Source organism: Rhinoderma darwinii, assembly GCF_050947455.1.
Source record: "Rhinoderma darwinii isolate aRhiDar2 chromosome 5 unlocalized genomic scaffold, aRhiDar2.hap1 SUPER_5_unloc_48, whole genome shotgun sequence".
In the NCBI taxonomy this organism is placed as follows: Eukaryota; Metazoa; Chordata; class Amphibia; order Anura; family Rhinodermatidae; genus Rhinoderma; species Rhinoderma darwinii.
This window is the reverse complement of record NW_027461807.1, coordinates 153,139-176,543: the sequence shown is the minus strand read 5'-3', so window position 1 is coordinate 176,543 and position 23,405 is coordinate 153,139. Positions and strand designations below refer to the sequence as shown.

General features: G+C 43.6%; 4 non-coding genes across 4 annotated transcripts; all 4 read left to right on the top strand.

The window, feature by feature from the left end:
* Positions 1 to 1,535: 1,535 nt before the first annotated feature.
* LOC142695644 (U2 spliceosomal RNA) lies at positions 1,536 to 1,723 on the top strand. Its single transcript, XR_012863732.1, has one exon. It is a non-coding gene; the product is annotated as a U2 spliceosomal RNA (small nuclear RNA).
* A 6,178-nt stretch (positions 1,724 to 7,901) lies between these two features.
* Positions 7,902 to 8,092, top strand: LOC142695633 (U2 spliceosomal RNA). The gene has a single exon (XR_012863726.1). It is a non-coding gene; the product is annotated as a U2 spliceosomal RNA (small nuclear RNA).
* A 6,279-nt stretch (positions 8,093 to 14,371) lies between these two features.
* On the top strand, positions 14,372 to 14,562 carry LOC142695668 (U2 spliceosomal RNA). The gene has a single exon (XR_012863748.1). It is a non-coding gene; the product is annotated as a U2 spliceosomal RNA (small nuclear RNA).
* Positions 14,563 to 21,111: 6,549 nt separating this feature from the next.
* On the top strand, positions 21,112 to 21,298 carry LOC142695642 (U2 spliceosomal RNA). Its single transcript, XR_012863730.1, has one exon. It is a non-coding gene; the product is annotated as a U2 spliceosomal RNA (small nuclear RNA).
* Positions 21,299 to 23,405: the final 2,107 nt, after the last annotated feature.

Genomic DNA, 23,405 nt, shown 5'->3' with positions numbered 1-23,405 from the left:
GAGTTCGGACGCGCTTCAGGGGCAAAAGTCAACTGCGGGAAGTCGGAAGCCATGCTCTTCGGAAAGTGGTACCTGCCTTCTCCTGCCTCCTTCCCGTTTACCATCAAGCCGGACTTCATCAAAATTCTGGGAGTCTGGTTCGGTAAGGAAGGTGCAGCCCTAAAGTCGTGGGAAGAACGCTTGGCCAAAGTCAACCAAAGGATCGGACTGTGGAGCCTCAGACAACTCACTATTGAGGGCAAAGCAATGGTCCTGCGTAACGAAGTCTTGCCTGTGCTACAATACACTGCACAGGCATGGCCCCCTCTTGCCACCGTCTCGAGGGCCATTACCAGGACTGTGTTTCGCTTCATCTGGGGCTCGAAAATGGACAGAGTAAAGCGGACTGTTATGTACAAGGAGCCCCGCAAAGGTGGGAAGGGTATACCTGACATTCCCACTCTGCTGCGGATCGCTTTTGTATGTGACTGTGTTCGTAGGACTCTGAGGACAGCAAACGGCTCTGCGGGCAAGGCCATGTCCCGCTACTTCCTCCTTCCCCTCTGGCGAGGTTTTGGCTGGGACAAGTGGGACAGCTCCTTCCCTTACAACTGGCACGCTCCCTGGTTCTACGGAGATGTCGTCCGGTTTGTGAGGGAGCATCAACTGGAGGGTCTTAAGCCCGACTTGTGGAAACCTAAGACGATCCACAAGCACATCAGAGCAAAGGACTCACTGGAGTCTGTTCCAGGGCTTCATGCCGACACGTTGGAGACTGTTTGGACTAACGTGTCATCTGGCAGGTTGACCAACGGGCACAAGGACATTTCATGGATGGCCATCCAGGGAGGACTGCCTCTTAGGTCATTCATGCATGCCCGCAACCTGTGCAAGACCCGGTACTGCCCCAGGTGCCCCTTCACGGAGGAAACATCTTTGCACATTTTCTGGCAGTGCCCCTTTGCACAGGGTCTGTTGAAAGCCTTGGAACATGAACTCAAGGACTCAGTACCCAGGAACAGACTGTCGTACCGCTCGGTACTTTATGGACTATTTCCTGGGAATACCACGGATGGAGCAATCCAGGAAGCCTGGCGCCTTATGAACTGCTTTAAGGACGCTATATGGTTTGCCAGGAACCGTCTGATTTTGCGGAGAGAGAGTGTGTCCGTCCAGGACTGCCGCAGGCTGATCCACAGCCTGCTCAGAGACTATTCCACCTGGGACAGCCCGGACGTCGATGAGGAAGAGGACTGATACTCCCCTTCCCCCCACTCTCCCTTCTTGTGTGTTGTCTTTCAATAAAGCTTCGGGCCTGTGATTTCCCCCTTCCCTATCCCCTCCTACCCACTCCCCTATCCCATCACTTGTCTGTAATGCTTTGTTGTCTGGCGTTAGTGAATGCAAGAATGTTAGTGTAGCATGTGGTGTAATGTATAGCATAGGCTAGCCTGTACTGTGTATTATACTGTCATGTTATGTTTGACGACTGTTATTATTTATTATTTGCTGCTTCATGGCTTGCGCTGCGTCGCAGTAATGTTTGTATGATGACGATTGATTGTCAATAAAGCAATTTTCAATCAAAAAATCTGTTCTTATCAGTTTAATATCTGATACGTCCCCTATCTGGGGACCATATATTAAATGGATTTTTAGAACAGGGAGATGGAAATAGAGCTTGCTCTGTCCACTCCACGCATTGACCTGGTATTGCAGTATTTCCAGGACCGGTGCACCCTTCCCTTATGTGTTGACTAAAATCAGATTCCAAAAGTGCTATTTGTGTTTGCTATTGTTTTTGTCTTTCTGATGGGATCTCCCCTTTTAATCCCATTATTTCAACACCTGTTGGACAATGCATTTGTACAGTCATGTGTGATAATGAGCTAATTTATTAAATGCAATTAATTAATACATTGCCACCTCTTGTTTTGTGTCGTCTGTGTTTCTGGCATTAAACATTGGAACAGCTCATTCACCTTCCTTGTCTTCTCTCCGCCCTCCCTCCTAGGTAGGTTAAAGAGCTGCACCTGAGCCAGCCACTGATTGATGCAGCACCACAGTCAAATAGTGGAGTAGAGGAACAGCAAACAGCCATTAAAGCCAGCCGCCCGCCCGCCCGCCCGCCCGCCCGCCCGCCACAATGGACCTACCTGTGTACACTAGATGGATGTGATGGAATGTACTGTCGTCCCTACATTTCAAGAAGAAGTAAGAATTGCAGTTGCAACAAAGCCTTGCTTGCCTACAAAGACAGCAGCAATTTGGATTTGTTACTATGTTACCTAGAAGAATAACAAACTGTGCAAGGATGGAGGTTGTAGGAGCAAGGAGAAGTTGTCTGTAAAGTTGGTGGATGCCTATTTTCCATTTTGCAGTCCCTTGTCTCCCTCTTGTGGCCTCCTGGAGGCAAATAAATGTGCAAAAAAAAGACAGCCTGGCGGCCGGCTGTTGCAGTGTTGCCCTCTCAGGCAACACTGAGTGACTGACTGAGCCTCACCGTCTTATATAAAGTTCAGACGGAACTTTGCACGTGTCATAGTGGAGCCCTCAGGATTCCAGAGCCAGCTTTCTGACATCATAATGGGGCCTCAGAGATAAAAGCCTGGGCCCAGGCAGTGTTGGTCAGTGCTGCTCAGCAGGCAGCACTGGACTGGACTGGATTACAGCTGATACAAGGTGTGAAGGAACAAGGGGTGGCTGTGGGCATGCACTGGCTGCCGCTGCCAGTGTTTATCTGCATGGCAGCAGGGCATTTGGGCGTTGCCAGGAAGGCGTTTTTATGTAGATTCCTCCTCTTTCAGCACTGCATTGTGGTGCAAGCAAAAGAAGCAAATCCTGTCTGGCTTCCTCTCCGGCCTTTATTCACCTCCCGCTTAGTAGCTGTGAGTGTGTGCGCGCCTGCAGGGCCCCGTGGAATTGCCTAGGAGTAGGCTGAATCGCTGCAAGGGGTGAACAGCAGTATTAGGCAGGCTCGGTCAACGCCCGTCCCATTCGGGTTATCGCTTCTCGGCCTTTTGGCTCAGATCTCGTGTCTGACTGAAAGGTCTTTCCAAAGCTTGTCGAGCTCTTGGCCATAGGGCATCGGTGGTTCGCCATCTTAAGCCCTATGCTGCTATAAGGAGAGGACCTGCGAGGAGAATTCGAGGAGAAGGCGATCCCCACAAAGCGAGGATGGAGGCTACTATGCGTTTTTCAAGATCCGATGAACTGAAGATAAAGGATTCCTTCAAGATCGAGGTTGGAGATGATGCCAGAGACAAGTTCCAGCTGGGTTTCTTCGTGAGGCGAGTTTTGCTGGAGATCCTTGGGATAAAGAGAGAAGACATCCTAGCTCTCCAAGATGCTCCAGGTCGCTATACCCTTACCCTGGTATCGGAAGCTGCTTGTCAAAGCTTGTACAGGACCATCAGGTTGAAGTTGGGTGAGGAAGACCTTAAAGGTCTAGTCTTTGTTATTCTGTTTACCACTGAAGAAAAGCCTCTGGTGGTTCATATGAGTAATCCCCATGTGCTCCTGGATGACATCAGCTTCTTTCTTCAGAGACATTGCGCCTCAGTGCGCTTTTCCCACAAAGTCCTGAACTCTGAGAAGCTGTGGACAGGAAAATATAAGTTTTTTGTCAAGCTGAAGGAAGACTCAGAAGGAATTGGGGGATACCATCACCCCCCTTCAGGATTCTTAATTGGCAGAGACAGAGGACGTCTGTTTTATCCTAACATGCCTTTGTTTTGCCGGAAATGTATGGACTTTGGGCATACGTATGAGAACTGCCCAGAAGAGGTGGCAGTTTGTAAAAAGTGTTACCAGAAGGGCCACGCAACTTTCAGTTGTCCAAATGTGATGGTCTGCAACATTTGCCGTGTACCAGGGCATGCCTTTCGGGACTGCCCTTTGAAGAAAACTGGCTCTTATGCAGATGCGGTCAGAGGGCAGCCAGGGGCTGCTGGGACATCTTCAGCGCAGAGGCCAGCGGCGAAACCTCCGCAAGGAGAAGGCTTACCTGACGTGGGTGCTCCGGCTGTCTGGTCGGATTGCCCTGATGGATTGGAGAATGCTGATCCTGTGAGACCTGAGGCTAAAGCAGGGGAGAGATCGTCTGTGGCAGCCAAAGGTCTTGGTCCAAAAAACTCTGAAGATCTAGAGAAGGCTAAGATCATGAGACAGGTGAAACCCGAAGCCAAAGTGGGGGAGAGATCTTCTACAGAGGCCAAGGGTCACAGTCTGGAAGAAGCCATGGATCTAGAAGTGCAGAGGAAAAGAAAACCTGAGGAAGAGGGATCAAGTGTTGGCTCTAAAAGGTCCAGCACGCCTCAATATAAGCCCCTAGTGACACCAGCTAAACTGACACCTCCGGCAAAGCAACCTCCAGCAAAACCGCCTCCGGCAAAACCCCCACCATCCGATCCTGCCAATATTGAATTTTCGGATTCAGAAGACGTGTCCAGCCCCTGCACCCCAGTGGGCTTCATGTCAGATTCGGATAGTAGTGCCCACTAATCCGAATGATCTATGGCAAACAGCATTAAAATTTCCTCACTCAATGTGAGGAGTCTAAAGGGTCCGACAAGGCGGGCCGCTTTATTTTCGTATTTATCTACAGTGGACTCAGACATTTTTTTCGTACAGGAATGCGGAATAGATTTTGACATGAACTATGCAACTCTAAGACAAGATTGGACTTTGGGCAATTCCATATGGTCTGGAGATAATGAAACCAGATCAACCGGTGTTGGAATATTGTTTAAGTCTAAGGAGTTCAAAGTCAATGCATTCAAGGAAGTTATGCCCGGAAGAGCTCTGTTTGCTAATATAACCCATCATGGGGTGGACTTAAGACTTCTCTGTGTTTATGCCTCGCCTGTAAAAGAAGAAAGGTCGCAGTTGTTGGAGGATATACAATGCTACTTACCTGGTTCATCCCCGCTAATAATAGCTGGCGACTTTAATTGTATCTTATCCGGTGAGAAGAGAGAAGGTAGCACTGGAGAGCCAAAAAAAGACAAAACAGAGAAACAGTTAAAGGACCTGCTCATAGACTTTAAACTAAAAGACACCTGGAGAGACCTGCAAAAATCTGACCCGGGTTACACCTGGGAAAATGCTGTTACGAAGTCCAGAATTGACTTTACTTTTGTTACAGAGCAAATTATTCCAAAATCATCTTTGTTAATTTCCAATATTTTTTCAGACCACAAAATGATTCAGACACAATTAGAAGTCCCCAGACTTGTCAAAGGCAGAGGAGTCTGGAGACTCAATACAACGCTACTTCAAGAAACTGCAATAAAGACAGATTTTTTAAACCATTATAACCATTTAAAAAGTAAACAGAAAAATTACGCTTCCATGCTAGAGTGGTGGGAATACGCCAAAAATAAAATCAAAGAATTCTTTGTCAAAAAAAGCATTGCGAGAGCAAGAGAGAAGACGAAGTGGCACAACACACTCAACACCAAGCTACAAACGTACTACAAACTTAGAAGTGCTGGTATAGACATGGAAGACTTAATTATAAATGTAAAGGAACAAATCGCAAAAGAAATTGAGAACAAAGGGAAAGAAATCATCTTCAGCTCAAAAATTGAAATTCTTGAGAAAAATGAAAAATGCTCTAGATATTTCTTCAAAAAAACCGTCAGCACCAAAGAGATGATTAAGGAGCTGGAAGGCGAAACAACAGCAGACGGCATGCTTGCCAAAGCTCAAAGCTTTTATCAAGAACTTTTTAACGACAAACCTATAGACTTGTCTTTTACTGAGGATGCTATTAACACTCTAGATTGCACGTTATCCAAAACCGACCAAGAACTGTTATGTAAGGACATTACTTCTGAAGAACTTCATGCTGCTGTCAAAAGCTTTTTATTTGGGAAAACCCCGGGATCTGACGGTCTTCCCGTAGAATTTTATAGGGAATTTTGGGACATTTTAAGTGTGGACTTTTATCTTGTTATTAAGGAAGCCTTTAAAAGTGATCTGCTACCACTATCCTGGAGAAGTGGACTCGTATCTCTAATTCATAAAAAAGGAGAAAAATCTCGGTTAGAAAACTGGAGACCAATTACGCTTCTCAACGTGGATTACAAAATTATGTCCAAAATTTTAGTTAACCGTTTTAAAGGGGTTTTAAGCCAAGTTATAAATATGGACCAAGTTTGTGCAGTACCAGGGAGAAGTGTGACAGAACATCTAAACACCATCAGAGATGTAATTTGGTACCAGCAAGATAGACAGCAGAATTTAGCCATCTTGTCATTAGATTTTCAGAAGGCATTTGATCGTGTGTCTCATAGGTTTTTATGGTTAGTTTTAAAAAAGATGTGTTTTCCAGATGCTTTTATACGACAAATTGCGCTTTTATACAAAAACTCTTTTAGCAGAATATTAGTCAACGGCTCGCTAACAGACGAAGTTAAACTGCACTCAGGAGTTAAACAGGGGTGCCCCCTGTCGCCCATACTATTTATATGTGCCATTGAACCGCTTCTGTCAATGATCAGAAAAGACAAGGTTGTCAGAGGTGTTCCCCTACCCGGAGGTGGTGGGAACGAAGTTAAAGTCATGGGCTATATGGACGATATCTCTATCTTCTGTTCATCACAGGTTGCCCTTAGACGAGCGATAAGAATTACAGAATTTTTTTGCCTAGCCTCTGCTTTTAAACTTAATATTGACAAAAGTAGTTGTTTTACGATTGGAGATTGGACTGATTTTTTTATGCCTAGCTTGAAAATGCAAACCGACCAAATTAAAGTTTTAGGCGTAATCTTCGATCAACAAAATAATGGTGCGCAAAGCTGGGAAGACGTAAAAAACAAGTTACAAAAGAAAATAGATTTATGGATGTTGAGAAAACTTACCTTGAGTGGCAAAATTCTTGTCATAAAAGCCATTCTGCTTCCGATTATGCTGTACTTGAGTTTTGTGTTTCCACCGAATGAGTTAACTGTTAAAAGACTTCAAAGAATGCTATTCCAATTCGTATGGAGTTCGAAATTCGAAAAGCTAAATAGACAGACAATGTTTAAATCACTTAGTAAAGGTGGTAAAGATGTGCCAAATGTAAAACTTTTTCTATATTCTAAGTTTTTTAGCCTCTGTTTTAAAAGTGTGTCTTTATGTAATAATTGGTCCTATTTTTTACGATATGCTGCAGGACATATTTTTAGGCGACGCAAGTGGATTTCTATGTCATTATCTAGTCCAGTTTTAATATTTCCACCCAAGCAATATATTATTTTAGAAAAGGTAATAAAACAACATAACCTTGAGTCCTTTGAGGTGGAGACTTTGAAAAATCCGAGGAAATTGTCCCTAGAAATAAAGAAAAAAGATACAATGACACCCATTTCTAACTTTTCTTTCAACAGAAGCGCTGCTATATGGGAAAAAGTTAATGCACCCTACCTTACAAACAGCCACAAAGACATTGCCTGGATGATGGTTCATGACTGTCTGCCCACCAGATTTTTCCAGCACAGAAGGGGATTGAGCAATTTCAGTGTCTGCCCTAGACAACAATGCTGCTATGATGAGACGACCTTGCACATATTCTGGAATTGTCATTTTGCACAGACTGTTTGGAAAGAATGTGGAGAACTTTTAAAATTCTTAACTGGTCTTAGCTTTTTAAACTTTGAAGTGATTTTTTATGGTATTCATGAGACACTGCCAAAAGAAAAAGAAAGAGTTTTATGGTGCACTATAAACTGCATAAAAAACGCACTATGGAAAACCAGAAATATTTTATTGTTCAAGAGAGATTATATTAGCGAAAAAGAGTGTATAAAATTAGCAATCAGTGAACTGTATTTATATTACCTGCTAGACAAGAAACGTTTAGGGAAAAGAAGAGCACAGAGCACATGGCACTTTAGTTGTTGGAAGATGTTATACTAGACCTTGTTCTTAAGAAATTAGTTTGATTAGACTTAGTTAAATTCAAAAGAAAAAATCTGTTCTTATCAGTTTAATATCTGATACGTCCCCTATCTGGGGACCATATATTAAATGGATTTTTAGAACAGGGAGATGGAAATAGAGCTTGCTCTGTCCACTCCACGCATTGACCTGGTATTGCAGTATTTCCAGGACCGGTGCACCCTTCCCTTATGTGTTGACTAAAATCAGATTCCAAAAGTGCTATTTGTGTTTGCTATTGTTTTTGTCTTTCTGATGGGATCTCCCCTTTTAATCCCATTATTTCAACACCTGTTGGACAATGCATTTGTACAGTCATGTGTGATAATGAGCTAATTTATTAAATGCAATTAATTAATACATTGCCACCTCTTGTTTTGTGTCGTCTGTGTTTCTGGCATTTCACATTGGAACAGCTCATTCACCTTCCTTGTCTTCTCTCCGCCCTCCCTCCTAGGTAGGTTAAAGAGCTGCACCTGAGCCAGCCACTGATTGATGCAGCACCACAGTCAAATAGTGGAGTGGAGTAGAGGAACAGCAAACAGCCATTAAAGCCAGCCGCCCGCCCGCCCGCCCGCCCGCCCGCCCGCCACAATGGACCTACCTGTGTACACTAGATGGATGTGATGGAATGTACTGTCGTCCCTACATTTCAAGAAGAAGTAAGAATTGCAGTTGCAACAAAGCCTTGCTTGCCTACAAAGACAGCAGCAATTTGGATTTGTTACTATGTTACCTAGAAGAATAACAAACTGTGCAAGGATGGAGGTTGTAGGAGCAAGGAGAAGTTGTCTGTAAAGTTGGTGGATGCCTATTTTCCATTTTGCAGTCCCTTGTCTCCCTCTTGTGGCCTCCTGGAGGCAAATAAATGTGCAAAAAAAAGACAGCCTGGCGGCCGGCTGTTGCAGTGTTGCCCTCTCAGGCAACACTGAGTGACTGACTGAGCCTCACCGTCTTATATAAAGTTCAGACGGAACTTTGCACGTGTCATAGTGGAGCCCTCAGGATTCCAGAGCCAGCTTTCTGACATCATAATGGGGCCTCAGAGATAAAAGCCTGGGCCCAGGCAGTGTTGGTCAGTGCTGCTCAGCAGGCAGCACTGGACTGGACTGGATTACAGCTGATACAAGGTGTGAAGGAACAAGGGGTGGCTGTGGGCATGCACTGGCTGCCGCTGCCAGTGTTTATCTGCATGGCAGCAGGGCATTTGGGCGTTGCCAGGAAGGCGTTTTTATGTAGATTCCTCCTCTTTCAGCACTGCATTGTGGTGCAAGCAAAAGAAGCAAATCCTGTCTGGCTTCCTCTCCGGCCTTTATTCACCTCCCGCTTAGTAGCTGTGAGTGTGTGCGCGCCTGCAGGGCCCCGTGGAATTGCCTAGGAGTAGGCTGAATCGCTGCAAGGGGTGAACAGCAGTATTAGGCAGGCTCGGTCAACGCCCGTCCCATTCGGGTTATCGCTTCTCGGCCTTTTGGCTACGACCAAGTGTAGTAGTCAGGGTGCGAGTCCTGGAGTGATCCAGCAGTTTCCTTTGCAGGAGCTGCTGTCTAATTTTCTGTGGTTTTACCGACAGTGTCTTATTGAAGAATGGCTGGGCTGAAGAATACCATCCGGATGGAAGTGGATCCCAAGGACCATCAGAAGAACAACCTCCGTTTTATGATTGAAAAGATCATTGAAGGTAAAGCTGGTGTGCAGAGAAATCTGATTTTTGCTGTTCAGGACTTCTGGAAAACAGGTGTGTACGACGTTACCTTCATAAATGAAGAAATTTGCATAAACGTCTATGAATGGCTGCGCAGTAACAAGGATGACCCCATGATGCAAGGTATAAAATGTACGCCGTTGTTCGGATTGAATGAAATTGTTATCACGGTGCATGTCTACAATCCCTACACCAAGATGGAGGTACTTGTAAATTTTCTCCTTAACTACTGCCAGTATGTTAGAGATGGAGTACCCCAGGTGAATTGCATGGGTATTTTCAACTGCAAATACAAGTTCTGAGTGAAGTTAAAGCAGGACCCTAATTACTTAGGAGGTTTTATGCACCCACCTGCGAGTTTCTCTGTGGCAGGCCAGAGGGGTTTCATAATGTACCCTGGGCAGCCAAAGTACTGCAGAAATTGTTTTCTTTTTGGTCATACACAGGATGTTTGCACTAAAGGAAGTTGCTGCAGGAACTGTAAGCAGGAGGGGCACACAGCTAATGAGTGTCCTACTCCACGTGCCTGTGATATCTGTGGTAAAACTGACCATTTATTTAGAGATTGCCCCAATGCAGCTGCACAGAAGGAGCAGAATCAGAAGAGGGCGGAGGAGGCTCAGCAAAGAGAAGTGGAGCGGCGGGAACACAGTGCAACGCAAAGGAGATCATTTGCAAGTGTGGTAAGAGGCCCAGCCAGTGAAGAGGTAAGGAGGGGTGATGAGACTACTACACAAACACCTGTGGTGAGTGCCCTGCCCCCGCTTTTACCTCCTTTGAGAAGTTTGGAGGAAGTGATTGAGGAGTTCACCAGCTCTGTTCATGCATCTGACCCATGTAACATAGAGGAATATCCATCTGAGTCAGAGACTATAAAGAGTCAAAGGGAGGGTGGTGGGGATAAAAGCTCTGAGGAAGACAGTCAAACCTTCTTGGTTCGCAGGGAAAAATCCTGTAAAAAAAGACGCACTGAGAAGAGTGAGAAGGAAGGTGTGGAAACAAGCAACCCTTTTCAGGTGCTGGAGATTGACCCTATGGACGCTGACACAGTATGCCCTGCAGTTTAGGGATAAGTGATGTGTTTCACTCACCTGTGGTCTTCACATTATGCAAGGAAGAGGAGACCTCTGGGAAGAGAAATTTGTGTTATTTTTAGTCCTATGTGCAAAAATGTATTCTGTTGTACTTTTATGTATTTTCTTTTTAGGTTGCTCTCCATGAGCTAGAAGTTTTTAGTTGAATATGGGCTTCAGGATAGTGTCTCAAAACGTCAGAGTCTTCAAGAGTAAAAATAGACGAGCTGCTATTCTAGAGTTCCTGGCACAGGAAAGTGCTTCTATTTTTTGTTTGCAGGAATGTGGTTTGTGTGAGTCAATTGGAAGTGATGAATGGGTGCATGGAAGTATGGTATGGTCAGGCAGTGTGTTAAATAAAAATGATGGGGTGGGAGTTTTGTTTAAAGGGAGGGAAGTATCTTTAGTTAGTTATACTGTTATAGAACAAGGTAGATGCATTTTAGTTATCTTTGAGTACAAAAATGTACAGTTATGTTTAATTAATATATATGCTCCAACAAATAAAGTAGAAAGAAATGTTTTATTTGAAAAAATTAAGTTTTTCATTCCAGGGAGAATGCCTGTAATTTTAGTTGGTGATCTAAATTGTGATCTCACTAAGTGTAATGTTGACATATCAGGGAAAACATTTTTGGATTTAGTTAGTGATTTTAATTTATCAGATATGCAAAAGTTATGTAAAATAGACCCGAATTTAAATACCTATCATGCTGATAGGGGGAGAATTCATAGTAGGTTGGATTATTGCTTTGTTTCGCAAAATGTTATTTCTTTAAGTTATAAACAGCATGGGGTTTTGTTTTCAGACCATGAGTGTGTAATATGTGAGGTGGATGTGGATGCAAAGGGTGTGTATGGGCGGGGTTTATGGAAATTAAATGTGAGTCTGTTGGAAAGTGAGGATGTGAGGCGGGAATATGCAAATCGGTATGCATGTTGGGTAAGGAAGAAAAGTGATTTTACTGATATCTGTAGGTGGTGGGATTGGGTTAAAATGAAGACAAGATCGTTTTTCAAAAATGTTGGGTATAAATTTGCTGCGATTAAGAGGGAAAAGTATGTGAGGTTGAATGCTCAGTTGAGTTTATTATATAAGTTAAGGGATGAAGGTTCTGATGTGAGTGAGGATATATTAGTTATCAAAAGAGAGGTTAATGAATTTATGTTTGAGAGAGGTAAGAGTGTTATTTTTAGAGCAAAATTGGAGAGAATGGAATATGATGAGAAATGTACACGTTTTTTTTTCAAAAAAGTGTTTGGTAAAAAACAAAGTATGAATGTGTTGATTGGGGAGGATGGTAGTGAGGTGAGTGGTGATGATGTGAGTGAGGAAGTGGCAAAGTTCTATGAAGAGTTGTATGCAGAAAAATGGAGGGATGATACTTTGGAGAGTGAGGTGTTGAATGGGATGGATAAAAATTTGAGTGATGTTGAGAAAGAATGTGTTATGAAGGATGTGACTATGGATGAAGTATGGAAGGTAATAAATAGTATGGCTGTGAATAAGACACCAGGGGAAGATGGACTCCCTATAGAGTTCTATAGGTTAATGTGGGATGTGATTGGAAAAGATGTGATAGAATTGTGTAAATATATGTGGGTGAATGAAGAAATTACTGAAAGTATGCGTGCGGGTGTGATTGTGTTGATTCCGAAAAAGGGAGAGTTAAAGGAATTGAAAAATTGGCGCCCGATAACGTTACTCAATTGTGATTATAAGATTTACGCAAAAGTGATAGCCAATAGGATGCGTGATGTGATTGAGAGTGTGGTTGGGGATGAGCAATGTTGTGCGGTACCTGGGAGAAGAATACATGAGAATGTGTGTATGTTAAGAGATTGTTTGTGGGATTGTATGGAAAGGAAGAAGGATGTGCATTTGGTAAGTTTGGATTTTGAAAAAGCGTATGATAGGTTGTCTCATAAGTTTTTGTATAAGGTGTTGCTGAAAATGGGCTTTCCAGCTGAGTTTGTATGTAGAATTAGGAGTTTATATGGTGGGATATATAGTCGTGTGTTACTGAATGGGTGTGTGGGTAGGAGAGTGATTGTGTCTTCTGGTGTGCGTCAAGGATGTCCGTTGTCACCGGTTGCTTTCATTTGTGCGATTGAGCCATTATTGTGTTTGTTAAGGAAAGATAAGGTTGTGCGTGGTGTTCAGATTCCAGGGAGTGGGGGGAGAGAGTGGAAGGTAAGTGGCTATATGGATGATGTGTGCGTTCTATGCGATTCTGAATGTGCTATAAAACGTGTGAAACTGTTAGTGTCCTTTTTTTGTGGCGCGTCTGCTTTTCGTGTTAACTGGAGTAAGAGTGAATGTAAAAGTTTTGGGAGCAGTAAGGTGAGGGGGGATATAGGGGTGAACATTGTGGATGGACCAATTAAGGTGTTGGGGGTGAAATTTACAGAAAAATTAGATGGGAAAGAATGTTGGGATGATGTGAAGAAGAAAGTGGAAAGTAAATTATGTTTTTGGAGGATGAGAAGTTTATCTTTTACTGGGAAGATTTTGATCATTAAGAGTGTTGTTTTGCCAATATACTTGTATATTGCTTTTGTGTTTCCACCTAATTATATGTGTTTGAGGAGCTTAAATAGGATTTTGTTTGTTTTCTTGTGGGGATCAAAAATGGAGCGAGCAAGGAGGGAGGTGGTAATTAAATCTGTGAGGAATGGTGGATTGGGTTTTCCTAACTTAGAAGTATTCTTTGGGGTAAATATGTGTATTTTTCTTCTAAGAGTAGTTAGGGCAGACTTAAAATATTCTGTTATGTGTAAATATTTGTTTGGGACTTACCTGATTCGGATGAAGTGGTGTGCGAGAGATTTACGTAGTCCAGTTGCGTTTGTTGTGCCTGTATGGTATGTGTGGATGTATAAGTTTCTTGTGAAATATAAGTTGCATGGTGTGGATGTTAGGATGTTGCGCAATAAGAGTTTGGTGTACAGGATGATTGAGTGTGCGGAGACTGAGTGCGGTATAAATATGGTGAGAGGAAGAGATGTGGGGAAAGTATGGAAGAAAGTAAGAATGGATGGTTTGACAAATAAGCAGAGTGAATTGGTGTGGCAAAGTTTGCATGGAGTGTTACCAGTAAGAGAATTCCAGAGGAATCGTGGGCTAATCAGGAGTGATATGTGTCCAAGGTCTGATTGTAATGGAAGGGAGAGTGTTATTCATTTGTTCTGGAATTGTAAGTATGCAAGAGAAGTGATAAAGAGAATGGGACCGTTATGTAAGGAGTTGACTGGGGTGAGTTTGTTGTCTTTTGAAATGTTTATGTTTGGGTTGTGTGCGTGTAATGGAGAAAAAGAGAGAGTGTTGTGGTTGTTGCTTGCATGTATAAAAGAAGTATTATGGGATGTAAGGAATGTATATGTGTTTAAAAGGAAAGAACTGGCTGTTAGAGACAGTGTGAGAATGGCATTGGGAAAGCTGTATGTTTGTTTTTTGTGGGATAAAAAGAGAAAAGGGGAAATGGATGCAGAGGGGGTGTGGAAAGTTAAAAAATGGATTGATATTGTTGATTGTTCATCATGATTTCTTTTTTCTGTAATGTTTTATGCAATGATGTTGCTGTTTTTGTTGTTGACCTTTGGAAAAATATATTTAGAATGTTTTCTGGATGATGATGGGACAGTTTTTTCGTGAAATTGTCATAGAACGGATATGGTTGTGGTTGATCGTATTCATTCCCATCTGAGGGAAAGCAAAGAAGGAGGAGATCTGTTCTTATCAGTTTAATATCTGATACGTCCCCTATCTGGGGACCATATATTAAATGGATTTTTAGAACAGGGAGATGGAAATAGAGCTTGCTCTGTCCACTCCACGCATTGACCTGGTATTGCAGTATTTCCAGGACCGGTGCACCCTTCCCTTATGTGTTGACTAAAATCAGATTCCAAAAGTGCTATTTGTGTTTGCTATTGTTTTTGTCTTTCTGATGGGATCTCCCCTTTTAATCCCATTATTTCAACACCTGTTGGACAATGCATTTGTACAGTCATGTGTGATAATGAGCTAATTTATTAAATGCAATTAATTAATACATTGCCACCTCTTGTTTTGTGTCGTCTGTGTTTCTGGCATTTCACATTGGAACAGCTCATTCACCTTCCTTGTCTTCTCTCCGCCCTCCCTCCTAGGTAGGTTAAAGAGCTGCACCTGAGCCAGCCACTGATTGATGCAGCACCACAGTCAAATAGTGGAGTGGAGTAGAGGAACAGCAAACAGCCATTAAAGCCAGCCGCCCGCCCGCCCGCCACAATGGACCTACCTGTGTACACTAGATGGATGTGATGGAATGTACTGTCGTCCCTACATTTCAAGAAGAAGTAAGAATTGCAGTTGCAACAAAGCCTTGCTTGCCTACAAAGACAGCAGCAATTTGGATTTGTTACTATGTTACCTAGAAGAATAACAAACTGTGCAAGGATGGAGGTTGTAGGAGCAAGGAGAAGTTGTCTGTAAAGTTGGTGGATGCCTATTTTCCATTTTGCAGTCCCTTGTCTCCCTCTTGTGGCCTCCTGGAGGCAAATAAATGTGCAAAAAAAAGACAGCCTGGCGGCCGGCTGTTGCAGTGTTGCCCTCTCAGGCAACACTGAGTGACTGACTGAGCCTCACCGTCTTATATAAAGTTCAGACGGAACTTTGCACGTGTCATAGTGGAGCCCTCAGGATTCCAGAGCCAGCTTTCTGACATCATAATGGGGCCTCAGAGATAAAAGCCTGGGCCCAGGCAGTGTTGGTCAGTGCTGCTCAGCAGGCAGCACTGGACTGGACTGGATTACAGCTGATACAAGGTGTGAAGGAACAAGGGGTGGCTGTGGGCATGCACTGGCTGCCGCTGCCAGTGTTTATCTGCATGGCAGCAGGGCATTTGGGCGTTGCCAGGAAGGCGTTTTTATGTAGATTCCTCCTCTTTCAGCACTGCATTGTGGTGCAAGCAAAAGAAGCAAATCCTGTCTGGCTTCCTCTCCGGCCTTTATTCACCTCCCGCTTAGTAGCTGTGAGTGTGTGCGCGCCTGCAGGGCCCCGTGGAATTGCCTAGGAGTAGGCTGAATCGCTGCAAGGGGTGAACAGCAGTATTAGGCAGGCTCGGTCAACGCCCGTCCCATTCGGGTTATCGCTTCTCGGCCTTCTGGCTGAGATCAAGTGTAGTGCTGGTTACTTGTAGTCAGTGCTGCCTGGTCTTGGTTAGGAGGTGCTCAGGTACCCTCTCTCTCGGCCTCGGGGGATCGTCCAGGTTCGCCTGGACTTCACCCCCGTGCTGCTATTTGGGAGAGAGGCTTAGTCCTGAGCAACGGGTTGCGATCCATATACCCCCGTGTAGGTTTCGGCCGAAAAGGGGAGTTGCGCCTAACGTTGCGCCTACTACGGAGTAGCGTAACAATACCATACTCACCATGGACGAGGATCCATGTGAGATACCGGCTTATGCCCGGATTAAAAACACGATTCGTGTAGTTCTATCGGAGGAGAAGGCGACGACCTGCGGCTTAAAATTTGTGGTGGAGACCGTACTTGTTGGTATCTTCAACATCCAGAAGCGAGAAATTTTGGCGGTGCAGGATTACCCAAGAAGGAGGACATACGATGTTACTTTCATACAGAATGGAGTATTCCGAGATCTGCTGGCGGCTTATACGGTAAAAAATGACCCGAGACTGGACGGTGTTGATTTTTATGAGCACGTTATGGACATCACTAAAATGATAGTTATAAAGATGTACTGCCCTTTTGCCGACTTAAAAGAAGTGATGTCCTTTTTATTCCCTTATTTTAAAACTGTGAAATGTATTGGCAAAGTCATGAATGAGGTTGGTGTATGGACCTCAAAGTGGAGATTCAATGTAACATGTTATAAAGATGCCAATTCTACAGGAGGGATAATGTTGCCGCCAGCACGTTTTAAAATAGGTGATATGGCCGGAGACTTTTATTTTTCAGGGATGCCTCCATTCTGTAGGAAGTGCCAAAAGTACGGTCACACCAAGGAGTCTTGCGACAGCACCTGTAGGAACTGCGGCAGCTCTGAGCACGAGACCAAAACTTGCCCTCTGGGGAAAAGGTGCCGTTTTTGCAGCCGAGTTGGTCACCTCTATGCTACTTGTCCCCACAGATCTAAAGAGTTGGAACAACCCGAGGACCGGCCAAGGCGTCCCGAGCGGCCCGCAGGCCAGATCACCCCTGTACAAGGAGAGGAACCCCAAGGAGGCGAGCAAGACGATATGGATACCTCCAGCAGACCCCCCCAAACAGGTGACCCTAAAGAGCAGAGGCGACAAAAACGCAGAGCCAGTGATCAGCGGACGAAAGAGCCCCCCCAGGAGACTGGGGCACAGGGTAGTTCGGATGAAGCTGATCCTACTGGCCTGCAAGAGATGCTGGGTCAGCCTGTACCTGAGGCAGAGGTCCCGGGCGGAGCGGCAGCGCTCACTAAGAGACGTAGGGCGTACTCGGAGGTGGCAGCGGGGGTGCCGATGGGTGTACCTGCCAGGTTGAAGGCAGGGAAACCAGTTGACGTGCCCCCGGAAGCGACAGCTAAAGGTCCCCCCCCTTCTAGACAGTTGGGGGATATAGGGACAGCTGCCTCCGAGGTAAGCGTGGTCCCTGAGACGTCCGGAAGCGCGATTCCTGCCCCTATAGAAGGGGAGGGCGCTGCCAAAGATTGCCAAATCTTACCCGTTGAGTCCGTCTGGGACCCATTTTCAAGAAGTGCCTTAGGTGAGGGGGGTCAGCTGAGTGACGGGACTTCCTCTCAAACCTCATCGATGCGCACATTTGACTCGAGGAAAGATGATGATGAGAGCTCGAGTGGGGTGTCTGGCGACGCGGAGGACTGCTGAGGCCTCCTCGGGTAAGATAAAAATAGACTGTCTCTCTCCCTTTTCCTCATGGCTGAGTTATGTGGTCTTTCCTTTAATGTAAGAAGCGTGCACTCACAGACAAGAAGAGCTGCCCTTTTTAACTACCTTTCTGTTTTTACCGCCTCAGTGTTTTTCCTACAGGAATGCTGCATACCTCACCGCATGAATTATAAAAAATATGAGGAAGACTGGAGACTCGGACCTTCAGTGTGGTCCGGGTCCAATGAATCCAAAGCCGCAGGTGTCGCCATTTTATTCAAAGGGAACGTTTTAATTGATCGTTTTTATGAAATTTTACCAGGCAGAATTTTAATGGTCAAAGCTTTTATAAACGGTGTTAGATGGCAGTTTTTAAACTTTTATGGTTCTACAGACAAGAAGGAAAGAGCAAAAATGCTAGAAATTTTACCCCTTTTTATCAATGATTCAGAACCACTTATTTTAGCTGGTGATTTTAATTGTATTTTAAAGGGGGAACGCCGGTTCTCTAATTCAGTAAGTCGAAATTATGATAAAACCCCGTCTATTTTAAAAGATATTACAGTGGATTTTAAACTTACTGATGTTTTTAAAAAATGCAATAGGGATCTACCTGAAGAGGACGGCGTCACCTGGAGCAATGTAAACTGCAGCTCCAGGATTGATTTTATTTTTTGCTCTTATCAAATACTGCCTTTTAAATGTGATCTTAATTCTAACGTGTTTTCTGACCATAAACTTTTATATTTTAAAGTTAATTTGAACGATCAAAGGAGAACTCCGAAGAAAGCCTGGAAATTAAACGTATCCCTTTTAGAGGATCCGCAAATTTTATCCGATTTTATCACCTTTTATAAGGGCTGCAGACGGGTAAGACATCCCAATATGCTAATTGTTTCCTGGTGGGAAAAAATGAAAATAAAGATAAGAGATTTTTTTATTAAAGCTGGGATGAAGAAAGCAAAAGAAAAATTTGACTTTTATGCTAATTTAAATACCCGTCTGCAGACCCAATACAAGTTCAGAGAACAGGGTATGCATGTGGAGAAAGAGATCACCGAAATTAAAAAAGAAATCTCCCAGTGCCTGGAGCAGAGGGGAAAGGAGATAATCTTTCGCTCTAAGGTAAAACATCTTGAAGAAAATGAGACCTGCTCCAGGTACTTCTTCAAGAAAATAAATGATAAGCATACCCTGTTAAATGAGATAGATGGGGAAACAAATACCCAAAACATTTTAAAAAAGGTGCACGGTTTTTATGCGGATCTTTTTAATACAAAACATGTTGATGTTGATTTTATGAACGACTCATTGAAGGAGGTGGATGCTGTTTTAGATCCTGCTTCCCAAGTGTTTTTATTACAGGATATTACGGAACAGGAGATTTTAGAAACTACAAAGAGTTTTAAAACAGGTAAAGTCCCTGGCCCTGACGGTATACCTATAGAATTCTATGTTATATTTTATGGTATTTTAAAAGAGGATCTCCACCCTCTTTTTACCCAAGTTTTTAGAACAAAAGCCCTCCCGGGGTCCTGGAAGAAAGGCGAGGTGTCCCTGCTTTACAAAAAGGGGGACAAAACAGACATTAAAAATTGGAGGCCTATCACTTTGCTAAACTCTGACTACAAAATAATGGCGAAGATATGTGCGAACAGATTAAAAGCAGTGATAGGCCAGATCATACACTCCAATCAGGTCTGTGGGATACCCGGGAGGAGTATATGGGATAATTTAAACCTTTTAAAAGATGTGATCAGTGACACGAAAGAGAGAGGAGGTAAAATGGCAATTTTATCTATAGATTTCGAGAAAGCCTTCGATAGAGTGTCACATTTTTATCTTTTTAAGGTTTTAGAAAAAATGGGTATACCGGAAGGTTTTTTACAGTCTCTGAAGGCCTTTTATGAAAATTGTACTAGTAAAATTTTAGTAAAGGGTTTTAAGACACAGGATGTCCTTTTAAATTCCGGAGTGAAGCAGGGGTGTCCCTTGTCCCCACTACTTTTTATTTGTGCGATCGAGCCTCTACTCTGCAGGTTAAGAAAGGATAAGCAGATAAGCGGAGTCCCCCTGCCGGGCGGGGGGGGACTAGAGGCTAAAGTGGTGGGGTACATGGACGATGTCGCGGTCCTTTGCAGGGACACCCTGTCATTACAGAAATCCTTTAAACAGATTTACCAATTCTGTTGCTCCTCCGGTTTTTTAGTAAATTTTAATAAAAGTAACATCTTAAATATCGGCAAAATGGTTTTAATGGACATTCCAGTCCCTGTGTCAGAGTCTGTACAAATTTTAGGAGTCTCCTTCAATGAGTCAAATAATGGTTTTACCAGTTGGGACTTGGTGGCACAAAAAGTTAATCAGAAAATTTGCATGTGGAACATGAGAAAGTTAACAATGGAGGGAAAGGTTTTAATTACAAAAATGGTGATTTTACCTATTTTATTATATTTAAGTATGGTATTCCCTCCCCCTGAGATTTTATTGAAAAAAATAATTAAAGCATGTTTCACATTTTTATGGAACTCCAGGATGGAAAAGCTCAGGAGAGAGAAGGTAATATTACCCAAACCAATGGGGGGGAAAGATTTCCCCGATATAAAAGCATTCCTTTTAATAAAATTTTTTACTTTATGTCTTAATGCAGTTTTTAAGGAACATTACTGGTCATATTTTATACGTTTTAACACAGGTTATTTTATGAGGAGGAACGGTTGGTTCTCCACGGTTTTAAGCTCCCCGTATGCTTTTAACCTTTCTGGCCAGTATAAGATTTTAGAAAAAATTGTAAACCTTTTTAACTTAAAAGACAAAAATATTAACGAAGTAAAAAATAGTAAAGGAATTTTAAAAAAGATAAAAGAAAATGTTTTAGTAGCTCCCATCAGTAATTTTAATGAACAAAAATGCAAAGAAATATGGAAGATGGTGAGCGCTAAATATCTTTTTAACCCACAGAAAGATCTGGCCTGGAGCTGTGCCCACGAGTGTCTTCCATGCCGGGCATTCCAGCATCGAAGGGGACTGACCAACTCGGCTGCGTGTCCAAGGGGAGGATGTAGAGATGACGAGACAGTCTACCACCTATTCTGGGAATGTTTTTACGCGAAATCGATATGGACAAGAATCCTCCCCTTGGTACAGAAGATTACAGGACTTCGGAGATACACAAGTGATGGCGTTTTATATGGATGCCTGGAATGCCCAACACAGACTCGAAAAATTATGGCATGGAAGATCACCAACTGCGTAAAAACAGCTCTGTGGGCGGCCAGAAACATTTTATTATTTAAGCATGAAGTTTTAGCTGTGGAAGATGTTTTAGCCATTTGTCTTAATGAAATGTACAAATATTTTCTTTTAGATAAAAAACTCTCTCCTGTTTTATGTAGAAAATGGTTTTTAAGTGAATGGAGTTCCATAATATGATGCCACCAAGTGCCCTTTTATAAATTGTTTTTATTTGACAATTTGTATTTATCTGTATTAAAAAACCATGATTGTAAATTTATGTAAATTTTTGTTGAAATGTATTGATTTATTGTAAATTTGTTCAAAATTTTAAATAAACGGTTACCTCCTTTGTTGGGGTAGTCAACTCAAAAAATCTGTTCTTATCAGTTTAATATCTGATACGTCCCCTATCTGGGGACCATATATTAAATGGATTTTTAGAACAGGGAGATGGAAATAGAGCTTGCTCTGTCCACTCCACGCATTGACCTGGTATTGCAGTATTTCCAGGACCGGTGCACCCTTCCCTTATGTGTTGACTAAAATCAGATTCCAAAAGTGCTATTTGTGTTTGCTATTGTTTTTGTCTTTCTGATGGGATCTCCCCTTTTAATCCCATTATTTCAACACCTGTTGGACAATGCATTTGTACAGTCATGTGTGATAATGAGCTAATTTATTAAATGCAATTAATTAATACATTGCCACCTCTTGTTTTGTGTCGTCTGTGTTTCTGGCATTTCACATTGGAACAGCTCATTCACCTTCCTTGTCTTCTCTCCGCCCTCCCTCCTAGGTAGGTTAAAGAGCTGCACCTGAGCCAGCCACTGATTGATGCAGCACCACAGTCAAATAGTGGAGTGGAGTAGAGGAACAGCAAACAGCCATTAAAGCCAGCCGCCCGCCCGCCCGCCCGCCACAATGGACCTACCTGTGTACACTAGATGGATGTGATGGAATGTACTGTCGTCCCTACATTTCAAGAAGAAGTAAGAATTGCAGTTGCAACAAAGCCTTGCTTGCCTACAAAGACAGCAGCAATTTGGATTTGTTACTATGTTACCTAGAAGAATAACAAACTGTGCAAGGATGGAGGTTGTAGGAGCAAGGAGAAGTTGTCTGTAAAGTTGGTGGATGCCTATTTTCCATTTTGCAGTCCCTTGTCTCCCTCTTGTGGCCTCCTGGAGGCAAATAAATGTGCAAAAAAAAGACAGCCTGGCGGCCGGCTGTTGCAGTGTTGCCCTCTCAGGCAACACTGAGTGACTGACTGAGCCTCACCGTCTTATATAAAGTTCAGACGGAACTTTGCACGTGTCATAGTGGAGCCCTCAGGATTCCAGAGCCAGCTTTCTGACATCATAATGGGGCCTCAGAGATAAAAGCCTGGGCCCAGGCAGTGTTGGTCAGTGCTGCTCAGCAGGCAGCACTGGACTGGACTGGATTACAGCTGATACAAGGTGTGAAGGAACAAGGGGTGGCTGTGGGCATGCACTGGCTGCCGCTGCCAGTGTTTATCTGCATGGCAGCAGGGCATTTGGGCGTTGCCAGGAAGGCGTTTTTATGTAGATTCCTCCTCTTTCAGCACTGCATTGTGGTGCAAGCAAAAGAAGCAAATCCTGTCTGGCTTCCTCTCCGGCCTTTATTCACCTCCCGCTTAGTAGCTGTGAGTGTGTGCGCGCCTGCAGGGCCCCGTGGAATTGCCTAGGAGTAGGCTGAATCGCTGCAAGGGGTGAACAGCAGTATTAGGCAGGCTCGGTCAACGCCCGTCCCATTCGGGTTATCGCTTCTCGGCCTTTTGGCTCAGATCTGTAGTGGGTTTGAAACCATTAGGCAAGGTTCCTACAGTGGAAACCTACCTGCTCGGCCTTTTCGGTTTTCGGACCGAACTGCTGCTATTGAGGGGTGGCTGAAAGCTGTAGTGCCTTTTCCTTAGGAGGATCCGGATTCTTTTCGTGGAGGGAGAAATTCTTTGGACGTGGGATTCTGGATTATCGATTTGGATCAGGAGGCGATCGAGCTTGGATTTCTGGGCTGTGAGTATATTTTTCATTTGGAACGATGGAAGGAAGATCGGATAATTTCCAGGACTTCTTTGCGGATGATACTCCTTTGAAGGACACGATTCGTTTTGTCATCTCGCCGCAATACCGCCAGGTAAAAGAACTGGGGTTTCTTTATTCCAATGTGTTTGGTCCTATCCTGAAGATCAAGGATGGGGATTATTTTTGTGTTCAATCGTTTAACTCCCGTGGAATTCACGATGTTACTTTGAACTCTTGTGGGATTTGTGAAGCAGCGTATGCTCTCTATGAGCGAAATAGAGGACATGCTATGTTGGAGGGAGTAAAGGTCCTTCCTTTGTTTCAATATCAATATAAACTGCTGACAGTGCAAATGTACAACCCATTTATTTCTGATATGGAAGTCACATCTTTTTTGTACAACTTTTGTGAGAAGGTGACCCTTAAGAAACATGGGATTACTAATTTCGGTGCATGGAATGGGAAAAGGATCTACAGTGTGGTCTTTAAAAAAGATCCGACTGCTGAGGGGGGTGTTCTGAGACCACCCCCTATTATTTTCATCAACAGGAGTAGGGGTTATCTTTTTTTTACGGGGATGCCCCAATACTG